The following is a 23,344-nucleotide window of genomic DNA, read 5'->3' as shown; positions in this document are numbered from 1 at the left end:
AAAAGTGGCTTGGTGAGGTAGCTCATGCCTGTAATCCCAGCACTTTGGGAGACCTAGGTAGGTGGATCATGAGATCAGGAGTTTGAGACCATCCTGACTAACATGGTGAAACCCTGTCTCTATACTAAAAATACAAAAATTAGCCGGGCGTGGTGGTACGCACCTGTAATCCCAGCTACTCAGGAGGCTGAGGCAGGAGAATCCTTTCAACCTGGCAGGTGGAGGTTGCAGTGAGCTGAGATTGCACCACTGCACTCTATCCTGGGTGACAGAGTGAGGCTCTGTCTCAAAAAAAAAAAAGTTATTTTTAATTTTTAAAAATTTCAGAAAGATATACTTCAAAATGTTCATAGTCTTTTTTCTGGATGCTAGGATTATGGGATAATTTTAATTTTCTTCTTTTAGCTTCTTTTCCTCTTAATTTTTGTGTAATGATAACTATATTACTTTTGTAATTGAGAAAAATAATTTCACAATAAATATTACTAAAAATTATTTCTACTACTCATAAGTATTGCTAATATTTTAGTGTGTATCTTTCAAGTCTTCTTTCCTATGTCTAGCTAGAGTTTTATTTATTTAAAAAACACATTGATTCAGTGTTATGATCAGACTGTTACATTTAGCAATCCACAGTATGGGTGCACTAATATCTTTTGTTAGAATGCTTTATACTTTCCACAGAACAGAACAGAAACTAAAATAACCTGTCACAAATACAGTTCTTGAGCTTTTTGCACATACACGTGAGCATTGTCTAAAACATATCTTCTTTGTAGCAGCTGGGCACTGCCCCCACTGTGCTTGGCTGAATTCACAAATCTGTTGTAACTGGTAGCCTCCCTGTCACTTCTTCGGTTCTCCTCTCCTGCTACGCTTTGATCCTGGCAGTAATTAAAATCTTCTGCCATTGCCATAGTGACTGCTGCTACTGAAACCACCATGCCCACCTTGGTTTCATGATTTGGCAAAGTACTGGCCTCCACCACCATGGGCGCCAGAGCTTCTGCCTCCAAAGTTTCTTCCCTTCACGGGTCCAAATTTTGGAGATCGATTATTGCAATTGCCAAAATCATTGTAGCTGCCACCACCTCCAGAATTGCTCCTATCATTACCAAGTCCCTTATAGCCATCCCCACTGCCGCCATATCCACCACCAGCACAGCTGCTACCAAAGCCACCGTAACCACTAACGTTTCCTCCATGACCAAAGTTGTCATTCCCACCAAAACCATCTCCGTGACCACCACAAAATTTCCAGAATGACTTCATCCTCTTCGGCTGGATAAAGCACCAGCCATCTCTTTTTCTGACAGGGCTTTCCTACCTTCACAGTGTGGCCACTCACAGGATGATAATTCAGAATGACAGTCTTATCCACAGAGTCATGATCGTCAAAGGTTACAAAAGCAAAGCCCCTTTTCTTTCCACTGCCTTGGTCAGCCATGATTTCAATATTTTGATTTTTTCATACTGTTCAACGTACTCTCTTAGGTGATGTTCTTCAGTGTCTTCTTTAATGCCACCAACAAAGATCTTTTTCACAGTTAAGTGGGCACCTGGTCTTTGAGAACCGTGTCTTGAAACAGCTGTCTTTGGTTCCACAACTCTTCCATCCACCTTTGCGTTCATGCTGCATCCACCTCCTCCACAGCAGCATATGAGACAACCCACAGCCCCTGAGCGCTTGGTGTTTGGGTCTCTCATTAGCACACAGACTCTGAGTGTTCTCCGTTTCTCAGAATGGCTCCTCACACTCTCATCAGTTGTTCCAAAGCTCTGCCCCTCCATGAAGAGCTTCTGTGGCTGTTTAGGCTCTTAAGACACACTGACTTAGACAGGACAGCAGTGGGAAGAGACTTTAGCCACACTTCCTCAGCTCTTCTGTCACTTAGGAGAGCCCTTGGTTCTCAATTTTTTGTCCACGTTCTGAATTTGCATTTCACATAAATCCCAAATACTATTCATTCATTTGAGAAGTTGGTGCTGTTAAGAATGCAGTAGAGGGGATTTATATCCTGGATGGAAGTTTGCGCAAAATAGTTTTTTAAAACTCAAACTATGTAGGTTTCCTACAAGCCTTTTTTTCATTTGGCATGGGGACCAGATGGAATCAGAAGCAGTAAATATAACTGATCTTAGAATACATTAAATATAGAAAAAAAGATCCAACTACCTGGTGTGCAATCCAACCATCTCAAATACTAAAACTTTATGTTGAGTCATAATATTTTCCTCTTGGAATGAAAACATCTGAGTGTAATAGTAAAGCAACAGGGACTCACCAGAGTGAAGTTATCACTTGCCTGCAGAAGAGGAGACATTTAAAAGCACTCTATTCCCTGTGGCCCTCTCTATTATAAAAGTTTCATGAAAAATCCATCCCCAGCTAATGCCTGGGGTGATTTAAATATATAGCGGCAGAGTCTCCAGTGGTCAATTGAGGGATAATGAGTTCTGGAACTGCCAAAGTGCACAGAAATCCTCCTGGTTCAAGCTTTTTGTTTTTTTCTTTTTGAAGTGATACACGCATCAGCAGTAAAAAAGAGGAATGTATGAAAAGAAAGAGAGGCTGAGAGGCTGAGGGAAAGACAGAGGCTAGGCTTTTGTGATTATGTTATTCAAATGTATACCAAGTGTCATGCTGAAAAGTCTTTCTCAACAGGCCGTGCACTCCCACGCTGAACATCCAAATGGAACATTTCTAATATCGTCACAGTGTTGTTCATAAACACAGAAGTATATTTGGTATAAGCAAATCCTTGGATACATTTTTAGAAGTGAATGATGGAAAATTTAACTCTAAAGTCTGCCTGTTTCACCACACACACACACACTCACACATACACTTCACTCACACTGTGATGACTTTCCGTCTCTTCACACTTGTACTTTTAAAAATATCAAAAGCCTTGAGTTTGGAAATCTTCCTTCCCTTCAGTTTCAGATGTCCCTTCTCCTTCCCTCTTTGAATACAATCACCAATTACAATCAGTTTCAGAACTCCTTTCCCTTCAAAACAGGTTTATAATGATTAAAAAATTATTTTTCACTTGTGAAAATTTTAAAGTTGTTAGCAACTTTAAACATGCTATATTTAGGAGTGCTTAGCAATAGGTATCCTTAAGAAAAATAAAATGTAAGTCTAAAAGCTACATACTGAGTAGTTTTACTAATTACTAGACTATAACTTTCTTCAAGGCAAAGAGGGCATTTGATTTAAGTGCACTTGAAAAAGTTATTTGACTAGCATATGTCCTTGGAGTTCAAAGAACCAAGGGTCCAAGGCAAAAACATATGTAGCATCTCTTAGACCTCATATTCCAAAGGAAAGAAAGAAAAGAGAAAAAGACTAGAAAGGAAAGGAAAAGAAAAATATTTTGAGCACTGGACCATAGTAGGTTCTTAATAAGTATCCTGTATATTTACCCATATTTTCTGAATGAGTTTAACATTGTTTCTCTTTATTTAGTCTTACTTTATCACTGGCTTTATGCAATTTGATTGGGCTATGCCTTGGTGTAGTTTTTTTCATGTTTCTTGTGCTTGGGGTTCATTGAGCTTCTCGGATCTGTGGGTAATGAAATTTGAAAAAAAAAATTCTATCATGTCTTCAAATATTTTTTCAGCCCTCCCTTCTTTTTTCAGAAACTCCAGTTACATGTATGTTAGGCTCTTGAAGATGTCATACAATTCACTGATGCTCTTTTCTTTCAGGATTTTAAATCTTGGGTATTTTATTTTATTTATTTATTTATTTTTGAGATGGAGTTTCACTCTCGTTGCCCAGGCTGGAGTGCACTGGCACAATCTCAGCTCACTGCAGCCTCTGCCTCCCAGGTTCAAGCAATTCTCCTGCCTCAGCCTCCTAAGTAGCTGGGATTACAGGCACCTGCCACCACGCCTGGCTAATTTTTGTACTTTTAGTACAGACAGGGTTTCACCATGTTGGCCAGGCTGGTCTTGAACTCCTGACCTCAGGTGATCTGCCCATTTCCTCCTCCCAAAGTGCTGAAGTCATTGGCATGAGCCACCTCTCCTGGCTCAAATCTTGGTATTTTATCTTAAACAGTTCCTTTCGCTATTTCTTTAAGTTCATGAATTCTTTCTTCAACAATTACTGTTAATCCCATTCAGTATATTTGTCATCTCAGACATTGCAGTTTTTATTTCTAGAAATTGGATTAGGTATTTTTTTCTTGGTACATGATGCTTTGTTCTGTTACTTTAAAAAAATTATTTTGAAATAGTGTTCCCAAAGATAGTACAGAGTGTTTCTAGTTCCCACTCGGCACCCAGTTTACTTAAAAGTTAACATCTTACATTATCATGATGCATTTATCAAAACTGAGAAATTAGCATTGGTACAGTACTATTAAGTACTGACTTTATTCAGACACCCTGGTTTGTAGCTTAAAAAAATCTTTTAAATATATTAGTCTTTCATGTTCAGTCTTGTAGTTTCTTAAACATATGTAACTCAATTATAATAACTTTTTAACTTCTTGTTTACCAATTCTATCAACTGTGTCATTTCTGGGTCATTTTCAATTGGTTGATCTTTCTCTTCATTACAGGTCATATTTCCTGGCTTGTGTGTCTAGTAATTTTTATTTGGATGCCAGGCATTATGAATTTTATCTTATTGGGTGCTAGATATTTTTTTATTCCTATGCATGTTTTTCAGCTTTGTTCTGGGAGGGAGTTAAGTCACTTGGAACAGTCTGATTCTTTGAGGTCTTGTTTTTAATATCTTTTTAGACAAGACCAGAGCTTTTGCCTCACCACTGACCTTGCCCCACTACTGAGGAAAACTTCTTTGGAGAACTCTACCAAATGCCCTTGGAATTATGAGGTTCTCCACTCTGGCTGGTGGAACAGAAATGATTCCTGGCCCCAAATGGTTTTTGGAGACCGTTTCCTTGAATCCTCTCAGGTGCTTCTTTTCCTGGCCTCAGGTGATTTCCTCACTGACTTTCACGAATTATTACTTTGCTGAAAACTTGAGGGCAGCTCTTCCTTGAATCTGTGAAGTCCTCTGTGCAGTTTTCTCTTTGCTGGCACTCTGTCTTGCCTTCTTTGGCCACCTTGGCCTCCCTATTTTCCAGGCTTTCTCCAACCCGGAGAGATTTTTGTTTGTTTCCTGGGTTTCCCCTCCCTATGCCACATCCTGGAAACTCTCTCCAGGTAGTAGAATAAGGTAATTATAAGGTTCATCTTGTATGTTTCCCATCTTTCAGGGATCACTGTTCACTGACTTATATCCCATGTGTTAAAGACTATTGTTTCATATGTATCTTCATATATTTCTTCATATATTTCATACATTTTCATACATTTGTTGGTTGTTTTGCCTTTTTTTTTTTTTTGTATGTTTCAGGCAGAGAGTAACTTCAGTTCCTATTACTCCATCATGGCTAGATCATAGTCTCAGGAAGTTTAGTAGATACTTGTTGAATGAATGAACCCTATTTCTGATTATATTGGAAATCATTGCTTTATAGCAGTGCTTTAAAACCATTGCAATGCTTTTAAAACCAAAGCAATGTTTTTTTTTTTTTTTTTTTTTTTTTGAGAGGCAGTCTCACTCTTCTCACCCAGGCTGGAGTGCAGTGGCATAATCTCAGCTCACTGCAACCTCCACCTCCCGGGTTCAAGTGATTCTCCTGCTTCAGCCTCCTGAGTAGCTGGGATTACAGGTGCCTACCACCATGCCCAGCTAATTTTTGTATTTTTAGTAGAGACAGGGTTTTGCCATGTTGGCCAGGCTGGTCTCGAACTCCTGACCTCAGGTGATCCGACCACCTCGGCCTCCCAAAATGCTGGGATTACAGGCGTGAGCCACTGTGCCCGGCCAGCAATGCTTTTTAAACAATTGCTTTCATTGTACACAAACATTTCTGATGATATGACCCTTAAATGATTGCTATTTCCTCCTATTCTCAGGAGAATTGATTTATATATATATATACACACACACACATCAACACACACACACACACACATATTCTGTTACACACACTTGGCTCTATTATGAACTTGTAAAAAAATGCTCTCACAACTAACAAATTTTAGCACCAGAGTGGCTACAAGACAGGGCAAGCCTAGAGGCCCTTGGTCTGGGAAACCGGTCAGGTTGGCGGGTCAGGCAGAGAGCATGATGTGAGAGACAAGAGGTTATGAGTGGGAAAGTTCAGAGAGGATACTTGGAAAGGAGAGTGTGTGTGTGTGTTTGTGTGTGTGTGTGTGTGCACGCGCGTGCACGTGTGTTGGACTTCAGAGGGCATGATTAAAATCTAGCCCTGGGTGTCTCTGATACTAAGATAGGCAGACTAGTGAAACACATGTAGGCAGAAACAGACTAAGAATACAGGTAAATTTAAACTGAACTTAAGGGAATAAGCAGAGGACTTACCAAGATGAGGAACCCCATACAACACAGTGTCCAGTACACATGGGAGACACATAACACTGTAACTGCTTATGAATTTTGAGGTTGGCTCATTTGCCCCCCAGTGGCTGGTGATTTGAGAACTGACCTTCTTTCTGTGAGTTCCTTAGAGTTCTGGCTTCCTTTATTTCCAAGTAGCTTTGTTGATTATCAATCTTGTTCCTGTGGTGGGACGCCTGGATGTCGTGGTGCTCTTTGTGAAATCTCATGAAATGCTGATATGACAAAAGATGTAATTTTGTGCTAGGTCAGATGTCATCTTATTCTTATACAGACATTCAGTAGTATGTGTCAAAGATTTAGGAAGAATTTATGAGATAAAACTTGTAAGGAAAGCTTATCATTCTCTTAGCTCTTTGTTCTGTGAAAGTGGAAGAAAAAAGTCATCATCTCTCCATTTTTCATTAGTGGAATGCTTTGATTTAATGTGTGTAACCCTGGGGTTCTGCACAAGCAGATGTTGAGAACACCTGGAGTGGATGGTGCATTCTGTTTTCCTAAAAGTAGTCTTTTTAGTGAAATGTGACATAGTATCATGTATTTATATATTATGTTACTAATATTTATATATATCCACAATTCAGTCTCTTGCACTATATGGTGCCCAAATCCCTTTTAAGAAAGAACTCATTGCCCAGCTACAAGGAGTAAGGGTACTTGAGAGCCTATCACAGTTAACTACCTTGGGTCCACTTCAGCTTTTGAGCTGAGGACACTTCTTGTCAAGGCGGCCCCAGCCAATGACTGAGCAAGACTTTGTTCCAAGGCCAGGTCATCTCCACCTACCACAGAATTCCTCCTACGAGCTGGCTTCATTGTGGAGCTGGCGATGGGCTGTCAGAGACTGTGCCCACTCTGCCTGAAGGTCTGACAGCTCCTCCTGCCCAGGCTTGCTTCCCACTTCTTCTTTTTCACGGGTGTTACTCTCCAGCGAAACTTTTGCACTTCTAACTCCATCTCAATCTGCCTCTAACCCAACTGACCGAAATGTGCCCATATCATGAAGGTACAACTTGATGATTTTTTTTTTTTTTTTTTTTTTGAGACAGACTCTCGCTCTGTCATTCAGACTGGAGTGCAGTGGCGCGATCTCGACTCACTGCAATCTCTGCCTCCCGGGTTCAAGCAATTCTCCTGCCTCAGCCTTCCAAGTAGCTGGGACTACAGGCAGGCGCCACACACCCAGCTAATTTTTGTATTTTTAGTAGAGATGGGGTTTCACCATATTGGTCAGGCTGGTCTTGAACTCCTGACCTCATGATCTGCCCACCTCAGCCTCCCAAAGTGCTGGGATTACAGGCGTGAGCCACCACACCCAGCTGATGAATTTTTATAAACTGAATGCATTCATGAAAGCAGCACGTTAAGATGATGATTATCAACAGCACCTAAAAGCCCCTTGTGCTGCCTTCCTTGCAGTCAACAACCACTTCCCAAGGCTAACCACTGTCCTAGCTGGGATTACAGGCATGCACCACAACACTTGCCTAATTTTGTATTTTTAGTAGGGATGGGGTTTCTCCATGTTGGTCAGGCTAGTCTTGAACTCCTGACCTCAGGTAATTTGCCTGCCCTGGCCTCCCAAAATGCTGGGATTACCACGCCCAGCCTCACTGTCCTAACTCTTAACATCATGGGTTACTTTGTCCTGTTGTTTTAAATCATATAAATGAAATTTTAGGATATCTTCCGTGTTTGATTGCTTTAGCTCAATATTATGCACTTTTCAATTCCTATAAATTTGTGGTGTGTTTTTAAGTAAATGCTTGTACTTTTTTATCTTTCCACTTCAGAACTCTCTCTCTCATACACACATACGCACATGCACACACATATGCACACACAGTGCAAACATAATGAATCTTTTTCAGTTTGATTTTCAATCTGATGTACAGTGTATATGTAATAATTGTAAAAATCGCATAGGATGCTCGATATGCTAAATTAGTTGGAATTGTCCGTGCTTCTATTTGTCTCATGCTTACCAAGTTTTCCTAGTTTAACTTTCACTAGATCTGAGTTATCAGGGGTAGGTCATCTTTTAATATTATTATGGAGGACACTGACTGGTTTCAAACAACTACTGATGAATCATCAATAGCTGCATCTATATTAAGCAGATCTTTCCTGAGTTTTGATTTAGTCAATTTCCCAGCTCTGCCCTAGAGAAACGAGGATCTTGCTACACAATCTTCTTTTTCTCTACTCCAAAGACATTTCTTCACTCATTAACTACCTTGTGGTTCCATAGTATCTAGAAAATCTCCTAGCTCTCAAGCTGCTTGATAAATGTAAATATCCTATTTCTTTTGCTGCTGAGAGTGGAAACTGACTTGATAGAACTCTGCATACTGGCTCCCTTCCCCTCCTGGCCTCACTCCCTCACTCTTTTCTTGGTGTTTTCCAGGATCACCTCCTAAGTCAACTATCTGCACTTTAATCCTTGACTCAGGCCCTATTTCTAGGGAAACCCACACCAAGACCCTCCCTTTCTTGTGGGTAGCAGGGGCACAGGGCGAGAGGAGGGGAGGTGAGCACATCTTTTAACATCTAACAGGCCCTGAGAAATATTGACCTAGTGTACACAGGAGCCAGGAGAAATTACCTTTATCTCAAACTAGTTAAATTTCCCGAGACTTGTTGATGAAAAAGTGGAGAGCACACGCGTTCCTGATTCAAGGTGTTCTTCATTGATAGCATTCCCACACATACAAGGACATGTGGATCTCAGATGTATAACCACTCCATTTTTGTTTTACTTCTTTGTTACTCTCTCCCTGAAATATGGTTTGCGTCACATCCTTTTATATTACTGTATTTCATAAGGAAAACATAGTAGAACATTTTTCTCAGCATGACTGTGAGTCCTAATTCTGTTTCTGAGCCTGGCTCATCTTAGGTGTCATTATGGGGACTCCATGAGTTACCACAACATCTTAGTGATGTTAACAGATGATACAGCTTGATGTGTCAGTATAAGAATTTTCTCCATCATAAGATTTAGAATCATAAGGGTTTTCTAATACTATATATATTATCCAAAGCTTTCAACTAATAGGTTTCTAACCATTTCATTATGCTGATCTCTAGATTTATAATCATGTATTGTTATTACATATGAGATGATTTTATATAGAGTCAGGTGCTTTTTATTTGTGAAAGTAAGTACATTTTTAGGAAAGTTGGAACACCTAATAGATATAATAGTATCCTACAGTTGTTAGACAATTTAAGATATTTTCAGCTCATTGTAGCGTAACTTCAAACGTCCTTAAATTGAGAAAAGTATCCAACTCGTTCGCCTGGACAAATTTTCTGCTGGATGCTTGGCTTAAGTAGACAAATTTTCTGTTAGATGCTTGACTGTAAATAACCAATTCAACTATTTTAAACAATAAGGGAATTTTCTTTTCTTCTATAACAAGAAGTCCTGGGGCGTGGTGGCTCTAGGGTTGATGAATCCATCAGCTGTTCATCAAGGACCTGGCTTCCCACTATCTCTGTCATTCTCAGTGGATTGGCTTCTTCCCAAGGCTAGCTCTTCTCATGTTCATGAGATGATGCAACCCATTAAAAGAAGAGGGAGTGTCAGCTGGGCACAGTGGCTCACACCTGTAATCCCAGCACTTTGGGAGGCTGAGGCAGGCGGATCACTTAAGGTCAGGAGTTCGAGAGACCAGGCTGGTCAACATGGTAAAACTCCATCTCTACTAAAAATACAAAAATTAGTCAGGCACGGTGGTACTCACCTGTAATCCCAGCTACTCGGGAGGCTGAGGCAGGAGAATCACTTGAGCCTGGGAAGCTGAGGTTGCAGTGAGCCAAGATTGTGCCACTACACTCTGGCCAGGGCAACAGAGCAAGACTCCATCTCAAAAAAAGAAGAGGGAGTGGTTTCCTTAATGTGCTTCTCTTTAAAACTAAGGAAACTTTCCCGAGAAGGACTTTGGTAGACTTCACCTTCAGTTTCACTGGCCAGAACTGTGTCTCATGCTCCTTCCTAAACCAGTCACCGACAGAAGACAGCATTACCTTGTTGGCTTGGTCTCTTCAGGCTTCACTATGGAGTACATAGAGAAAGGGAGTTCTCCAGACAAAGTCAGGGCTCTCTCAGGAAAGAAAGGCAGAGGGGATAACTATTGTGCAGCTCCCATCGCCCACACTGTTGTCTTGGGATGACCAGAGCAAACAAGCAGCTGCTCTTAAAACACTTTCCTCTGTAATGTCTAAAGAAACCCAACCCATAAAAGGTTTAGCAGTGACAAACTACTGTGTCATGACTTCAAAATGGCTACTGAGTATCACGCAGTGTTCAACATTCCTAGCGTGAGATTTGGTGTGGTAAGAAGAGAAGCAGGTTTCTAGAGAGAAGACCTAAATGTGTTCCTGGGCTTCAACAATGACCTGTTTGACCTTAGGTAATGAATCGGCTTTTCTAAATCTTAGTTTTATCATCTATAAAACAGAGATTTGTCTACCTCAGAATTTGCTGTGAGGATTCAATACAATTTGATGCAAAGGAAAGTGTTTTGTAAATTACCAAGTGGTTCATACATAAGGGTGATTTAATTAAATTAATTAATTCTAATTGGTAATTAAAAGTTATATGTATTTATGGTGTGCAACATGACATTCAATATAAGTATACATTGTGGAATAGGTAAATCAAGCCAATTAACATATCCATGGCCTCATCTACTTATTTTTTTTTGTGGTGGGAACACTTTATTCTCTTTCCAATTTTCAAGTGTATAGTACATTGTCATTAACTAGAGTCACCCTATGGTATAGAGACATTTTGAAAGAGGAGCAATAATGTGCCATTTATCCAAGCAAAAATCTCCACACTAGTCTTGGCAGTAGACCTGCAGAGGCTCTAAGGGAAAACAGCTGGAAGGATTACAGCTAATGAGCAGGCTTTTCAATGAAAGAAAGCTGATTTAGTAACAACCCAAACAAAGTTAGTTTCTTCAGGCTTTTTTTGTTTTTAAGTTAGTAAGTTCAGGAGGGAGTTTAGATATACAAATGTGGTTACCTGGGCTTAAAGGTGACCAGGTGAACAGGAGTATATTGGTTCTAATTAAGGAGCACTTAACTTGTATTTTAACATAGCTAAAGCTGAAATCCAAAGCGCTTCATTTCTACAGCAGGCTTGCCTCTTCATTTTAGCAAAATCTTCCCTCAGTTCTGTTACCTCATTAGAAAGCTTAGTCATCTATACAACATTCTCACTCACTCACACCTGCACATTTCCTATACCTCCAAATGACCTACCAGGAAAATATCTTTTTTCCTAATTAATAAGTTACTGTGATCTCAGTTTCTCTTCCCACACCCTCAGCATTTCAGAGCTTGAATTATTCATTTCCAGCCTCAGTGCTGGGCTCCAGCTGCTCATATTGAAGAAGACTCTGTTGACCTTCAGCTTGACAATTTGTATGTGTTATAATATAGATGTCATTAAAATATAACATTTACCTGCTGAGAACAACATTATACTATTTATGAAACCATATAATTTCAATAACTAAACTCAGCAAGATTTTATTGCTCTTTCCACCTGGAATCACAGAAGTGCTGACTCATCACTTGAGAACCACAGCTCACCAATGCGCAGCTTCACTAAAAATCTGCAATGAGTCTTATTTTTTCATCATCTCTGTGTAACCTTTTTTTTTTTTTTTTGATGGCAGTTATACAGCCCCCTTCTAAAAGGTTGCAATTAATTAAAGGCTCAAATTAACACCAGGAAAACTTTCATGTCACAAAATCTTCAGTGCCTCCGTGGTTAGAAAGAGCTATATTTTTAATACCATGATGATAAATTAAAATTCATGAATGTCTTTAAAATTTTTTATAGATATTTTAACAGTCAATTTCACCTTCTCTGAAGATAGACTAAAAGGAGGCTTCTTTGATGTACTGAAATGATTTCTTCTGTATTTCCTTATCCCCTACTCCGGCTTATTTATTTTACTTTATTTTATATGCAGATACACACAATACACAATTTTCTTCGAGATATCAGTCCTTTTTGATCAGAATGCTTAAGGAATTTTGTGATCCTCTTAAAGGGCTTTAGATGTAGTCAAATGACCATTTATACTGCATTTCATCTTGATCCCCTCCTCCCAAAAAGTGAGGGGAAATAAAAGCTTGCCTCATGGAAATGGACAAATAATTCACCCAATTCCATTTTCACTTTGAACCACAGTTGATTTCAATGTAGTTAAAAATGAGATGAAGGTATGAGAAGAGCAGAAAATGTTAATTGTATGTACACAGTATACTGCTCTGTTTATGTGTCACCGACTTCGTGAAAAGCATGGCAACGGCCTGTGAAGTGTCCTCCTGACTCCAACTGCAGTGCTGAGTGTGTGCACAGAAAAGTGAGCGTTCTTAGAGTTCACAATCGCTAACGCCATTCTTATCTGTAGAAGTATTACATCATTTACAAATTTTTACTAAGCTATTAGCCTCAATCATGCCCCGAAGCAGTTATTTCCACAGGTTAATGATGTGTTATACAAAGAACGATTTCCTTTTTATTCTTGGCAAATTTGCCTTTTAATTTCATTTAGTAACCATTTTGTCTTACATGATGGAATGGTGTGGGCTTAAATTAACTCTCCAAAGATTGATAAAAATCGATGTCTATTAGCTGCGCTTTGAACTATACTTCAACCTTATAAATGGAATTTGCTGTTTTCTTTTAAAGGGGAAGATTATAAAGAATATTTGATTATTTGGGTAAAGACCGGCTTCCCTTAGTAAAAGAGATGGTATGTTATGAATAATGTTTATAACCTAATGTTATTTAGATAAGGTGGAAAAAAAAAGCCACCCAAACCCAGCAGGACCTCAGTGATAGAAGCCAATCTGGAAAATAAGGAAATCTGATAAAACATAAGCCCACCATTTTCACCTTGTGGTGTGGGTCTTGTCTTTACCTGCTGGAGAACCCTGGCAAGTCTGTTCAGTGAGAGGCAGCTGAAGAAGGCTGGCAAATGGATTTATTAATTATTTCAGGAAAAATGAAGAATGCCTTCAAAGACAACACTCTCTTCTTGGCTTCACAGAATCTTTTTAGGTTTTACTGTTAATAAGATTAAATAGGAGATGAGTAGTAAAGATACTGTAGCAGAGTTTATTATAAGAAAAAGTACACATTAAGAATTGGGCTCCCCCACCACTTAGCTCAACACTGTGTCCACATTCTTCCATTCCATTTTTTTTTATTGCTGTTTGCTTAGGGGAAAAAAGTCCCTGTTGAAAGAATGCGGACCGGAGTACATTAGTCACCTTTCCAGTGCTCTTTCTGTTTGACGGGGCCACATATCCCTCCCAACTCTAGTTCTCTGCTAGTCCGGGCTGGAGACTGCTGCTGGCTGAAACCCAATCTTCTCTTTGCAAATAAAGGAGCCATCTGACAACACTGTATTTGTTGGGGCCTCTTCTAAGCCAATCAGAAACTGCCCTTGACCGAGGGGAGGAGGAGAAGTTTATAATAGGATCAGTTTTGTTTGCAATTTGTTTCTAATAGATGCCAATAAGCCAGTTAACTAGGCTCTGGTTAATGGACATTTTATTGTCTTCCCCCACTCCCACCATGGTGCACATGACCTTTCCTTAGAAGCATTTGTGATGCCTGAAAACATGTATCTGCCGCCTGGTAGCCGGAGGGCTCGCTCTGCTCTAGAAAACTTGTTCCCTAGCCTGGAGCTGCAGACCAGACCCAAATACTTTGATCCTTCTGTCAGTGGGAAATTTACAGCAACATTCGGGCTTTTGTTCCATGTGTATTTCTCCAAATATAATATCTCCCTCAAGAAATCAATGATAAGCTGTTAAACTAAAGAGCATGGTAACATCCACAGAGCAGTAAATTAATGGTCTTTTGTGGATAGATGGTTACAGATTTCATCATAAAAAATGGATAAAAGATTACATATCACACAGAGCGAAACTTTTAATAACTCAACATGACTTTTCTTAATGGGTTTTATTCATTTTAATCATTACTGTGTCAATGATGATTATAGCCTTATTAGATTGTAGTGATTGAAGGGCCTGTTTATGAGATATTGAAAATCTCAGCCTGCTCAGAATAGCCTGGCGGCCTGTGTGGTTTGATGTGTAACTTTATCTGAAGGAGCAGGGCTTGTCAGGAGAGTTTCAATTAATACTTTTACTAAATTGCTCCTGTCGTTAGTGACCTAGGTCACAGATGACTTAGGGATTCCACAACATCAGCTTTCCAAAACAGTTGGGCTACAGCAGTGTAAATCAAAGGAGGTTGTGAGTGTGTGTGTTTAAATTAAGGTAGGAAGAGGAAAGGCCTTGGCAAAGTGGCTTGAGTCCTTCGGTCTCACTTCGCAGCCAGGAGAGTCCTCTTTCTGCCTTATGGTGCCTCCCCAGAAAGGAGTTCGTTTTCCCTCCACGTCTGGGCACATGATTAAAATAAAAGTCAAGACTCCATTCATGATTAATAAGGTGCTATTTCAGAGAAATGCCCCAAGACACAGTCATCCTAAAAAAGTTATAATAATAAAGGTGTCACTGTTCCTAAATTTAAACTAATAATAATAAAATCTACACGTGAATACCTTCAGTGGGACCAAGATTATAACACCATCCATTTAATATCCTGATTTAGTACTGATTCTTCAGAATGTCTATTTTCATTACAAATAAGTGTCACCTAAAAGTTATTTCAAATGTTGCACTATAACGGATGTCGTCTGTAATAGGCCTTTGAGAAGCAGTGTGGTGTGTCATGGTGTCACAGGAGACCTGAGTTTAAATCTGTGCTACCAGCAGTATGTTTTGGGACAGGTGGCTTGAATTGTCATAGCCTCCATTTCTTCGTCAGTAGAAATGGGAATAATGACAATGCCTGTTTTACCTGTCTCCTTTGTAGGATGACTAACAGAATCCAAGGAGTTCACATTTGTGCTGAACAAACTCTGGGTTTTCAAGTGAATCTTTAGAATGTCGCTAAGATCAAGGGGCCAGGTGGGGTTCATTATTAGATAGAAAATGTCAAGTGATTTGATGAAAATCTGGAAAAGTCAAATTCAATTGGAGTCCAAGTGATTCAGTCCCAAATATTTGAGAAGAGAATAATAAAAGTAAAAAGGAATCTAGAAGAGCTCCTCTTTACTTTTTTAGTGGGGAGAAGTGGATATTTGAATTTAAAATGATAGTGCAAGCCTGTAGCAATGGCTTAGGAAATGCCATACTGTATGGATAAGTGGTCTGTCTCCATCTGTCAAATGGGCAGAACGGAGAATCAGACTCAATCCAGACCTTATCACAGGAGAAGGGAGATGAGCAGGGGTGGGGGAAGCCCAGGAATTTAGAATGGAAGAGAAAAGGAGAGAAATTGGGGCAGGAGGGCGGGGAAGGACGGTAGCTTACGCCTGAGCTGGAGAAAACTCACAAAATTAAAGGGAACCAAGGGCTGGAGAGGCAGGCAGCTGATCTGTGGGAACTGAACGCAGTCTTGGAGTATGTCTATGACAAGGAAGCACATAGCAGGGAGGAGGTGTGCTGGGGAAAGCACATGACCATGACCTTGGGATCCCTCAGCCCTGGTCCAGTCTTTCTACCACCTTTACAATGCCCCCCAGCTGCCAGCCCTACTCAATATCCACTCACTAGCAAGGACATGCCCTGTGGAGTCAGTCACATTTACATCTGCTTGTGGTAGATACAGTCTATGGAGTGGTTGCAGATACTCAAATAAACTCAAAATTTAATTTCCTCGGTCTACAGACTTCTTTTCTTGATCGACACACTCTCCCTGGGAGAGTCAAGCCTAAGCTTCCCTACACAGCAGTGACTCGCAGCTTTCAGTCTCCTGACTTTCTCCCTGGGTCCAGACATAACTTTCTAACTGCCTTGCTGGTCGTCTTTGCTTAGACATGTCCTGAACCTACCTTGTTCTCATCAAACCTGTTCTTCCTCCTGAGTTTCATACCTTGGTTAGTTACACTTCCACTGGCCCAGGTCACCAATTTTGGGTCATCTTCCACTCTGTGTCCTCTGCTCCCCACATCTAATCAATCAATAAACCTGTCAATTCTAATTCCTTACTGTGCTGGTTTTAAAATGTATCCACAAATTCTTTGACGCTTCTCTTATTGATAGGTGGGTCTGTATTTCTTCCCTTGGAAACTAGACTTCTAGGAGTGTTTTGACTAACAGAATTTGGTGAAAGTGAAACCATGTAACTTCTGAGACTAACCCAAAAAAGGCCATTTAGCTTCCACCTTGTTACCTTAGAACACTTGTGGCTTGGAGCCACGAGGCTTCCATGTTGTAGAGAAGCCCAAACTAGCACACGTGGTGGAACCACACAGAGAGGCCCTGGGACTACAGGAAGAGAGAGACACTTGGCCAGCTCCCAGCTGCTCCGTCCTCTGCTGACTACCTGGCTCCAAGCATCATTTGACTGCTACTGTGATTGACCCTGCCTAGAAAGACCTCCTAGCTGAGCAGTCCCCAAATTCCTGACTACAGAAATAATGAGATATGATAAAATGATGGTTATTATTTTAAGCCACTAAGTTCTGGGGCAAAAGTAACTGGAACATTTATCATCCATTCCTTTCTCCCTACCACCTCAGGTCGGCCCTCATCACCTTGTCCAGCCTGTGGCTGGCACACAGGAGGCCCAATCAGTGCTCTGGCTGAATGAAAGTCAACTCTATGACAGTAGGCTTTGTGGGGAGATTAGGACCTTAAATCTAGTTGGGCTAGAATTTTGTGGCAATAGATTTTTCCCTGCTGTTCTAAAACTGCCGATGTGACCCAGATGAATTCGAGAACTAGCGTGAGATGCATGCCTCCCTCAGAAATGCAACATGAAAGGGAAGAGAAAAGATTTAAAAATAAGCATTATCAAGTGCTGCAAATGGTCGGTTTAGAGTTGGTGCAGATCTTTTTTGTTTTTCACCCAAATTTATTCTGTCTTGTTAGTTGAAATCAGTTCAGTTTTTGAGTGTTTTTCCCAAAAGGGCAAAACAAAAATTGTCTTATGTTTTTCTTTTCATGACAGTGGATGTCGCCCAGTTTTAGTTGGACACATTGTGGCTTTTAACTTCTCTTAATCCTTGGACAACACAAAAGGATCCATAGAGCCTCTGATTTACACTTTCAGTGAGAAACAGCCTTCCAATTCTTATAGCCTTTTACACGTTCCATTTTTCAATTTTATCTATTGGAATGTAAAATTTCAGCCTTTTTATAAATTGCCTATTAATATTTAATTTCTTACATCATTGTATTGTTACCAGATAACCACAATTGCTACATGGAACAATAACAGAAGATGCATTAACTATCAATTGAGGAGGACACAAATAGATAGGGAAGGTAATATATGTGAAAAATAGTCTGTCAAGCAACGTCAGCCTCAATGAGCATGAATTTACAGTCGTGTACAGTAGCCACAAAGGTTCTCATTGTTGATTCATCCTCTGATTACTCTGTTTGCACTGCAGACAAAATAGTCTAAATGAACACCAAGATAATAAGTGAACTCTCTATCATCTCTTTTATTTTTATCCCAAGCTAGGAGAATTGGCAGAAAGAGAACAGTAAATGGAGATTCCTGCTGGTTCTGTGTCATAGGACCCTTTTAAAACACTGAAGGCACTGTGAATTATTTAAGACAGAGAATAGAAAGCAGGACTTTGCAAATTTACTGAAGCTTTATGTCACATTCTTACCTGCACTCTGACCACAGTAATCTCAGACTACAGGGTTTTTGTTCAAAAATGATCAGTACAAGTACATTTTATTTCAGTAAAACAGAATGGCAAAGTCAGAATTAGAGAAACGGTCAAGAAACAGACATTGCAGATGCAGGTTGAGAACTTAGAGGGAGAGTTTCAATTAACCAGAGAATCCTACACAGACCCCTTCAAGCGATTTTGCCTGTTTGACATCTCTGTTGGAAGTCCTACGGGTATCTTCAACTCACCATATTTAAGATAAGACTGGCTATTATATTCTTCTCTACCATTCTACAGCAAGACTAAATCTGTTCCTTTCATCTTGATCTTCTTTCTTGCCTAATGGTGCCATAATATCCCCCCTTACTGGGGTTCAAAACCTGACTTCCTGTTTCTCTGTCCACTTACCACAGCCAATCATTGCCAAGAGACAGAATTACCAAGAAGCAGATGAAGCTTAAACTGTGGAGCCCCTCATATGCATTGGGCTTTTCTGGGGTTCTGGCAGTAGGGTGGGGTGGGCAGGTCAGGCAGGGGAGGCCGTGGGTATGTTCACAAGGCCATAGGTTTTGTACAATTTGGAAACTATATTTTAGCTGATGTCCCTTCTGACTCCAACTTTTCCTTTGCCACACTTCCCTTCTTGTCAAATGCCAGTTTGGAGACTGGGCTAAGTTTGAACTGAATTTGAGGATGCATTTATTTGGGTTTAATGGGCCATATTTATGTGTTTTGAAGGCACTTCTGTTTATATTTGATTAATGTTAGTTGTTTCAGTGTAGGGGATGGCTTCCAGTACACTCCTACCACCCATGTGCTCACTTACGTGGCATCATGCCACAAAGAAACAAGGCTAGAAGTGTATCATGCTGTGCAGGTGTGAAGGGGGAGTGAGACGTGCATGTGTGGAGCAGTCAGTGGAAAGTTTTCCTGTTTTCAGGCGTGTAAAATTGGAAGCAGAGGATTCACCTCTCATTGATACCTGGTCAACATACCAGGTCTATCCTATCAGAAACATACCCTAAAATGTAATTTACACAATCATGAATGTACTATACTTTTTCAAAAGAGAATAATTCAAAATAGAATTTATCATCCTGTGTTTGCAGGGCACAAACCTGTAGGAGGACTGTAATTAGTGAGCACATCTACAAGAAGTTCCATAGAAAAGAAACTTAATAGTAAGAATTCTTCAGTTTGAAAACAATCCTAGGCTCATGTGGTGGATCATGCCTGTAATCCCAGCACTTTGGGAGGCCATGGCAGGAGGATCATTTGAGGCCAGGAATTGGGAACCCGTCTGGGTAACATAGTGAGACCTTGTCTCTAGTAAAAAAAAAACTTTTAAAAATTAGCCAAGTGTGGTGGTGTGCATCTGTAGTCCCAAGCTACCCAAGAGGCTGAGGTGGAAGGATGGCTTGAGCCTGAGAGGCAGAGTTTGCAGTGAGCTATGATCATACCACAGCACTCCAGCCTGGATGACAGACAGAGATCCTGTCTCAAAAACAAAACAAAAAAAAAAAACTCTCTTTCTTTGAAGAGGGTCCCCAAGCTGGGTGCAGTGGCTGACATCTGTAATGCTAGCACTCTGGGAAGCCAAGGTGGGCAGATCGTGAGGTCAGGAGTTCGAGACCAGCCTGGCCCATATAGTGAAACCCTGTCTCTACTAAAAATACAAAAATTAGCCAGGCATGATGGTGTGTGCCTATAGTTCCAGCTACTTGGGAGGTTGAGGCAGGAGAATCGCTTGCACTTGGGAGGTGGAGGTTGTGGAGAGCCTAGGCTGTGCCACTGCACTCCAGCCTGGGCAACAGGAGCGAGACTCCGTCTCAAAAAATAAAAAGAGAGAGAGAGCACCCTAACTATATAAGCCTCATACCTCAGCAAACTGGGGTCCACCCTGTCCTGGCCCTGTGGATTCTTCCTCCACAGTGATTCTTGAGTCTGTGTTGTTTCCATTTGCCGGCCTCCCCTTTCTTCAGACTTGGTTTCTCTATGTGTGGTCAAGCAGAGTTAAGTGCCTGCAGTGATTCTCATGGCACCACCTTCTTCTCCTTGTCCTATCTGCCCTACTTCCCAACATCAGATTACTCTTAATAATAACACCAAAAAGTACAGCTTACGTGGTATCTGTTAGGTGCCGGGTACTTTATATACACTACCTTTAATTCTCACAGTCACCTAGGAAGTAGGTATTACCACCATTGTACAGATGAGGAAACCAGGACTCAGTGCTTAAGTGACTTGTTGAAGGTCAAAAAGTTACCACGTGACTGCCGCAGGATTCAAGCTTAGCTCCTCCTATTCTCATTCGGCTTGGAGCATGTGGCCTTTCTGTACTCTAAAACAGCTTCTCTCATTGCTTCCAGAAAAAACTATTAAAACTTTGCCCTCAACAGTAAGAAGCTGGCCTCTCCCTGTCACCTTTCCTGTGTGTATACCCTACAATCCAGCCAAATCCAACCCTTGTCGGTCCTTGAATATGGCACATCTTCCCTTGGTATGGAACCTTTCCCCACATGCTAGCCCCTTCTCTACTTTCTGGAACCCTCAAATGCCTGTTTCACGCACCATCCCCACAGTCTCCCAGATGGATGTAATAGCTCCTTCTAAGGCCCCAAAGCACTTCAGTTTTGCTATAAGAGATCATAGCACTTCCTGGACTTCCTTGTATTAAGGAACAAGGGCGCTCATCTTTAAATGGTTGCAATTGTCTCATTGTACATGTAGTTTGCTTATCCCATTCACTGCTATAGACTTTTTCTATACTTCTGCACAGTCAGTAATTTCCATATTGAACAGTTACATGACATTTTATTTTATTGACATAGCTGATTTAAGTATTTCTCTACAGTTAGAGTTTTGGTTTCAGGTTTTGTCTGTGTTTTTGTTGCTGTTTGCTACTGTGAAAGTCAGCATTGGAGAGAACACCTTTGGAATACAGAATTATTTCTTCTGTGGAATTATTTCCTCTAGACAAGACTCTAGAAGTGGCATTACTAAATCAAAGTGCATGGACATTGCTCACATAACTCTGTTGCTTTCCAAAGGTTTGCATAATTTACATTGCAACTAATAGTACGTGACTGTACTAATTTCATCTTGCAGGCTTGGATGATGTTATTTAATTTTTCAGTTTTTGCCATCCCTTTGATTTTTTTTTTTGAGATTGAGAATCTTTTGATTAGGGCCAGGGGAAAAGAGAAAAACCAGATGAATTATGTGAATAAGATTGCTTTAAAACTTGTAATTTTAAGATGAATTATGAAGAAAGGATACTTGAAGAGAAAAATCTATGACTAATTTGGTGCAAATTGTTAAAATAATTTGATGCATAAATGTATCAGTCTTCAAACCCATGTAACTATTACCTGACAACAAGGTTCAGTTGGATGATTGGCTGAAGATTTGCAGATGCAAATATTACCACTAAGCCAGATGTGTAATTGGATAGTCACTGCTAATTAAACGAGACAGGAAATTAAAAGGGTCCAGGAGATAATTGATTCTCCAAATTAGTAACTCAATTGGTCAAAATTACAATACCTGTTGAAGTTACTTTAAATTATACTCTACTAGTAATTAAAGGCTTTGTCTCACGTTCTATGAAATATTTCCGTTTGCTGATGAAGTACTAAGGGACTGGTAATTTAGGCAAATAAATGATGATTGCCTGATCAAAGTCATTAAATTAATATAAAATGTAATGGTAGTAAATTCTCTGATAAAAGAAAATGGTTTAAAATATCTATAGGGAGGTAGCCAAAAATATATTCTGCAAATATTTGGATACATTTTCATAAGGTCCAGCAACCCATTCCATTTTGCAGATTGGCTTGATAGGTTCATAGACTCATCTTTTTTCTTTTACTATGGCAATAAGTAATTGTGTCTATTCCATGCCTTTGTCATACCTAATTGCCACTTTATTGTTCCCAAAGGGCAATTGGAAGAAGACTTTTAAAAAGCTGAAATTAAAATGACTAATAAGGATTAAAAGAAGAAACCCAGAGGTTGCAGAGCCTGTTGAAGCCTGATGCTATTTCTTAGAGTGATCTTTTAAGATAGTTAACAATTGATCTCATAGTCACATGTTGTTGAGAGCGTAATTGTGCTGTCTTGAGAGCTAAACTTTAAGAACCATATATTCACCCTCATTATGACATAAGGAGTATGTTCTGAGTCTCAGATACCTTTCGCCAAACTTTCAAATCCAACACGGTCATTCATTAGAAAGGAAAAATTGTCCTGATGTAGAGCAGGGTCCACAAAGAAAAATGATTCTGAAATAGAAACAGTTGCTTTACACACTGGGAATTCCAGTTGATATGCAGCACTTAGAATGTGATAAGATTGCTGGCATCTTTGTAATGGTGGCTCCTGGCTGCTTTATAGAAAAGAAGATTATGTCCCAGTCTATGTACCTGTGAACAGACGTATCTGGGGAGCACTCATTTTTTCACTAAAAAGCGATATTTTAAGTACATACTAATTGCAAGACAAGTTCTGCATTGATGATGCTGTGGGATAGATGAATAATTTGGCTGCCTTGAACAAAAGATATAGTTATATTTTGTTTGTTTGTTTCTAGCCCTCTGGAACATGCAAACATTTCCTAAAGTATAACACTCTATTGCTGCAAAAGCAATGTAAAAATTAAACACAATTTTTGGAATTTTTTTAACGAAGCAAATTTCTCCTGGATGCTGGGTAGAAGCATCTAGGAAGGAGGTTGTGAATTGCTGGGTGTAGAACTTACGTAGATTTAGTGAATCTGAACCATAATCATTGCAATTCCAGTTGGTGTGCCCCAAGTAAAACACAAAATTGTATTTTAAAGGGGTGAGTAGATGCTTTAAAAATGTTTTCAAAATAAATGTCCTGAATGTCAGTTTGGTTTCTGAGTTAAATTGCCTCTAAATGACCTAGTTCTAAAGTCACATTTCAAAGCTTCGGGAAACCCTGTCTGGGGCCTGTCTAGACCTCAGAATTGGCCTGATTTGTTTTAAGGTTTCACCGAGGGCTGGCCTGCTGGGTTTGCCTATTTCCAGGGCAGAGGCATGTGTGAGACGTGATGCAGATTTCTAAGGTACTGTTTTGTTTTGTTTCTTCATTATACCCTATATGAAAAAATAATTTTATAAAGGAATAT

At 40.0% G+C, this 23,344-nt stretch overlaps 1 pseudogene; it reads right to left on the bottom strand.

Annotated features, from left to right (window-relative positions):
- Positions 1-1,268: 1,268 nt before the first annotated feature.
- LOC105713899 (heterogeneous nuclear ribonucleoprotein A1-like) overlaps positions 1,269-23,344 on the bottom strand; it is a 58,821-nt pseudogene continuing 36,745 nt past the window's right edge.

The sequence above is a fragment of the Aotus nancymaae genome, unplaced genomic scaffold (genome assembly GCF_030222135.1).
Source record: "Aotus nancymaae isolate 86718 unplaced genomic scaffold, 86718_ANA_hifiasm-v0.15.2.pri h1tg000025l, whole genome shotgun sequence".
In the NCBI taxonomy this organism is placed as follows: Eukaryota; Metazoa; Chordata; class Mammalia; order Primates; family Aotidae; genus Aotus; species Aotus nancymaae.
This window is presented reverse-complemented; position numbering and strand designations above follow the sequence as displayed.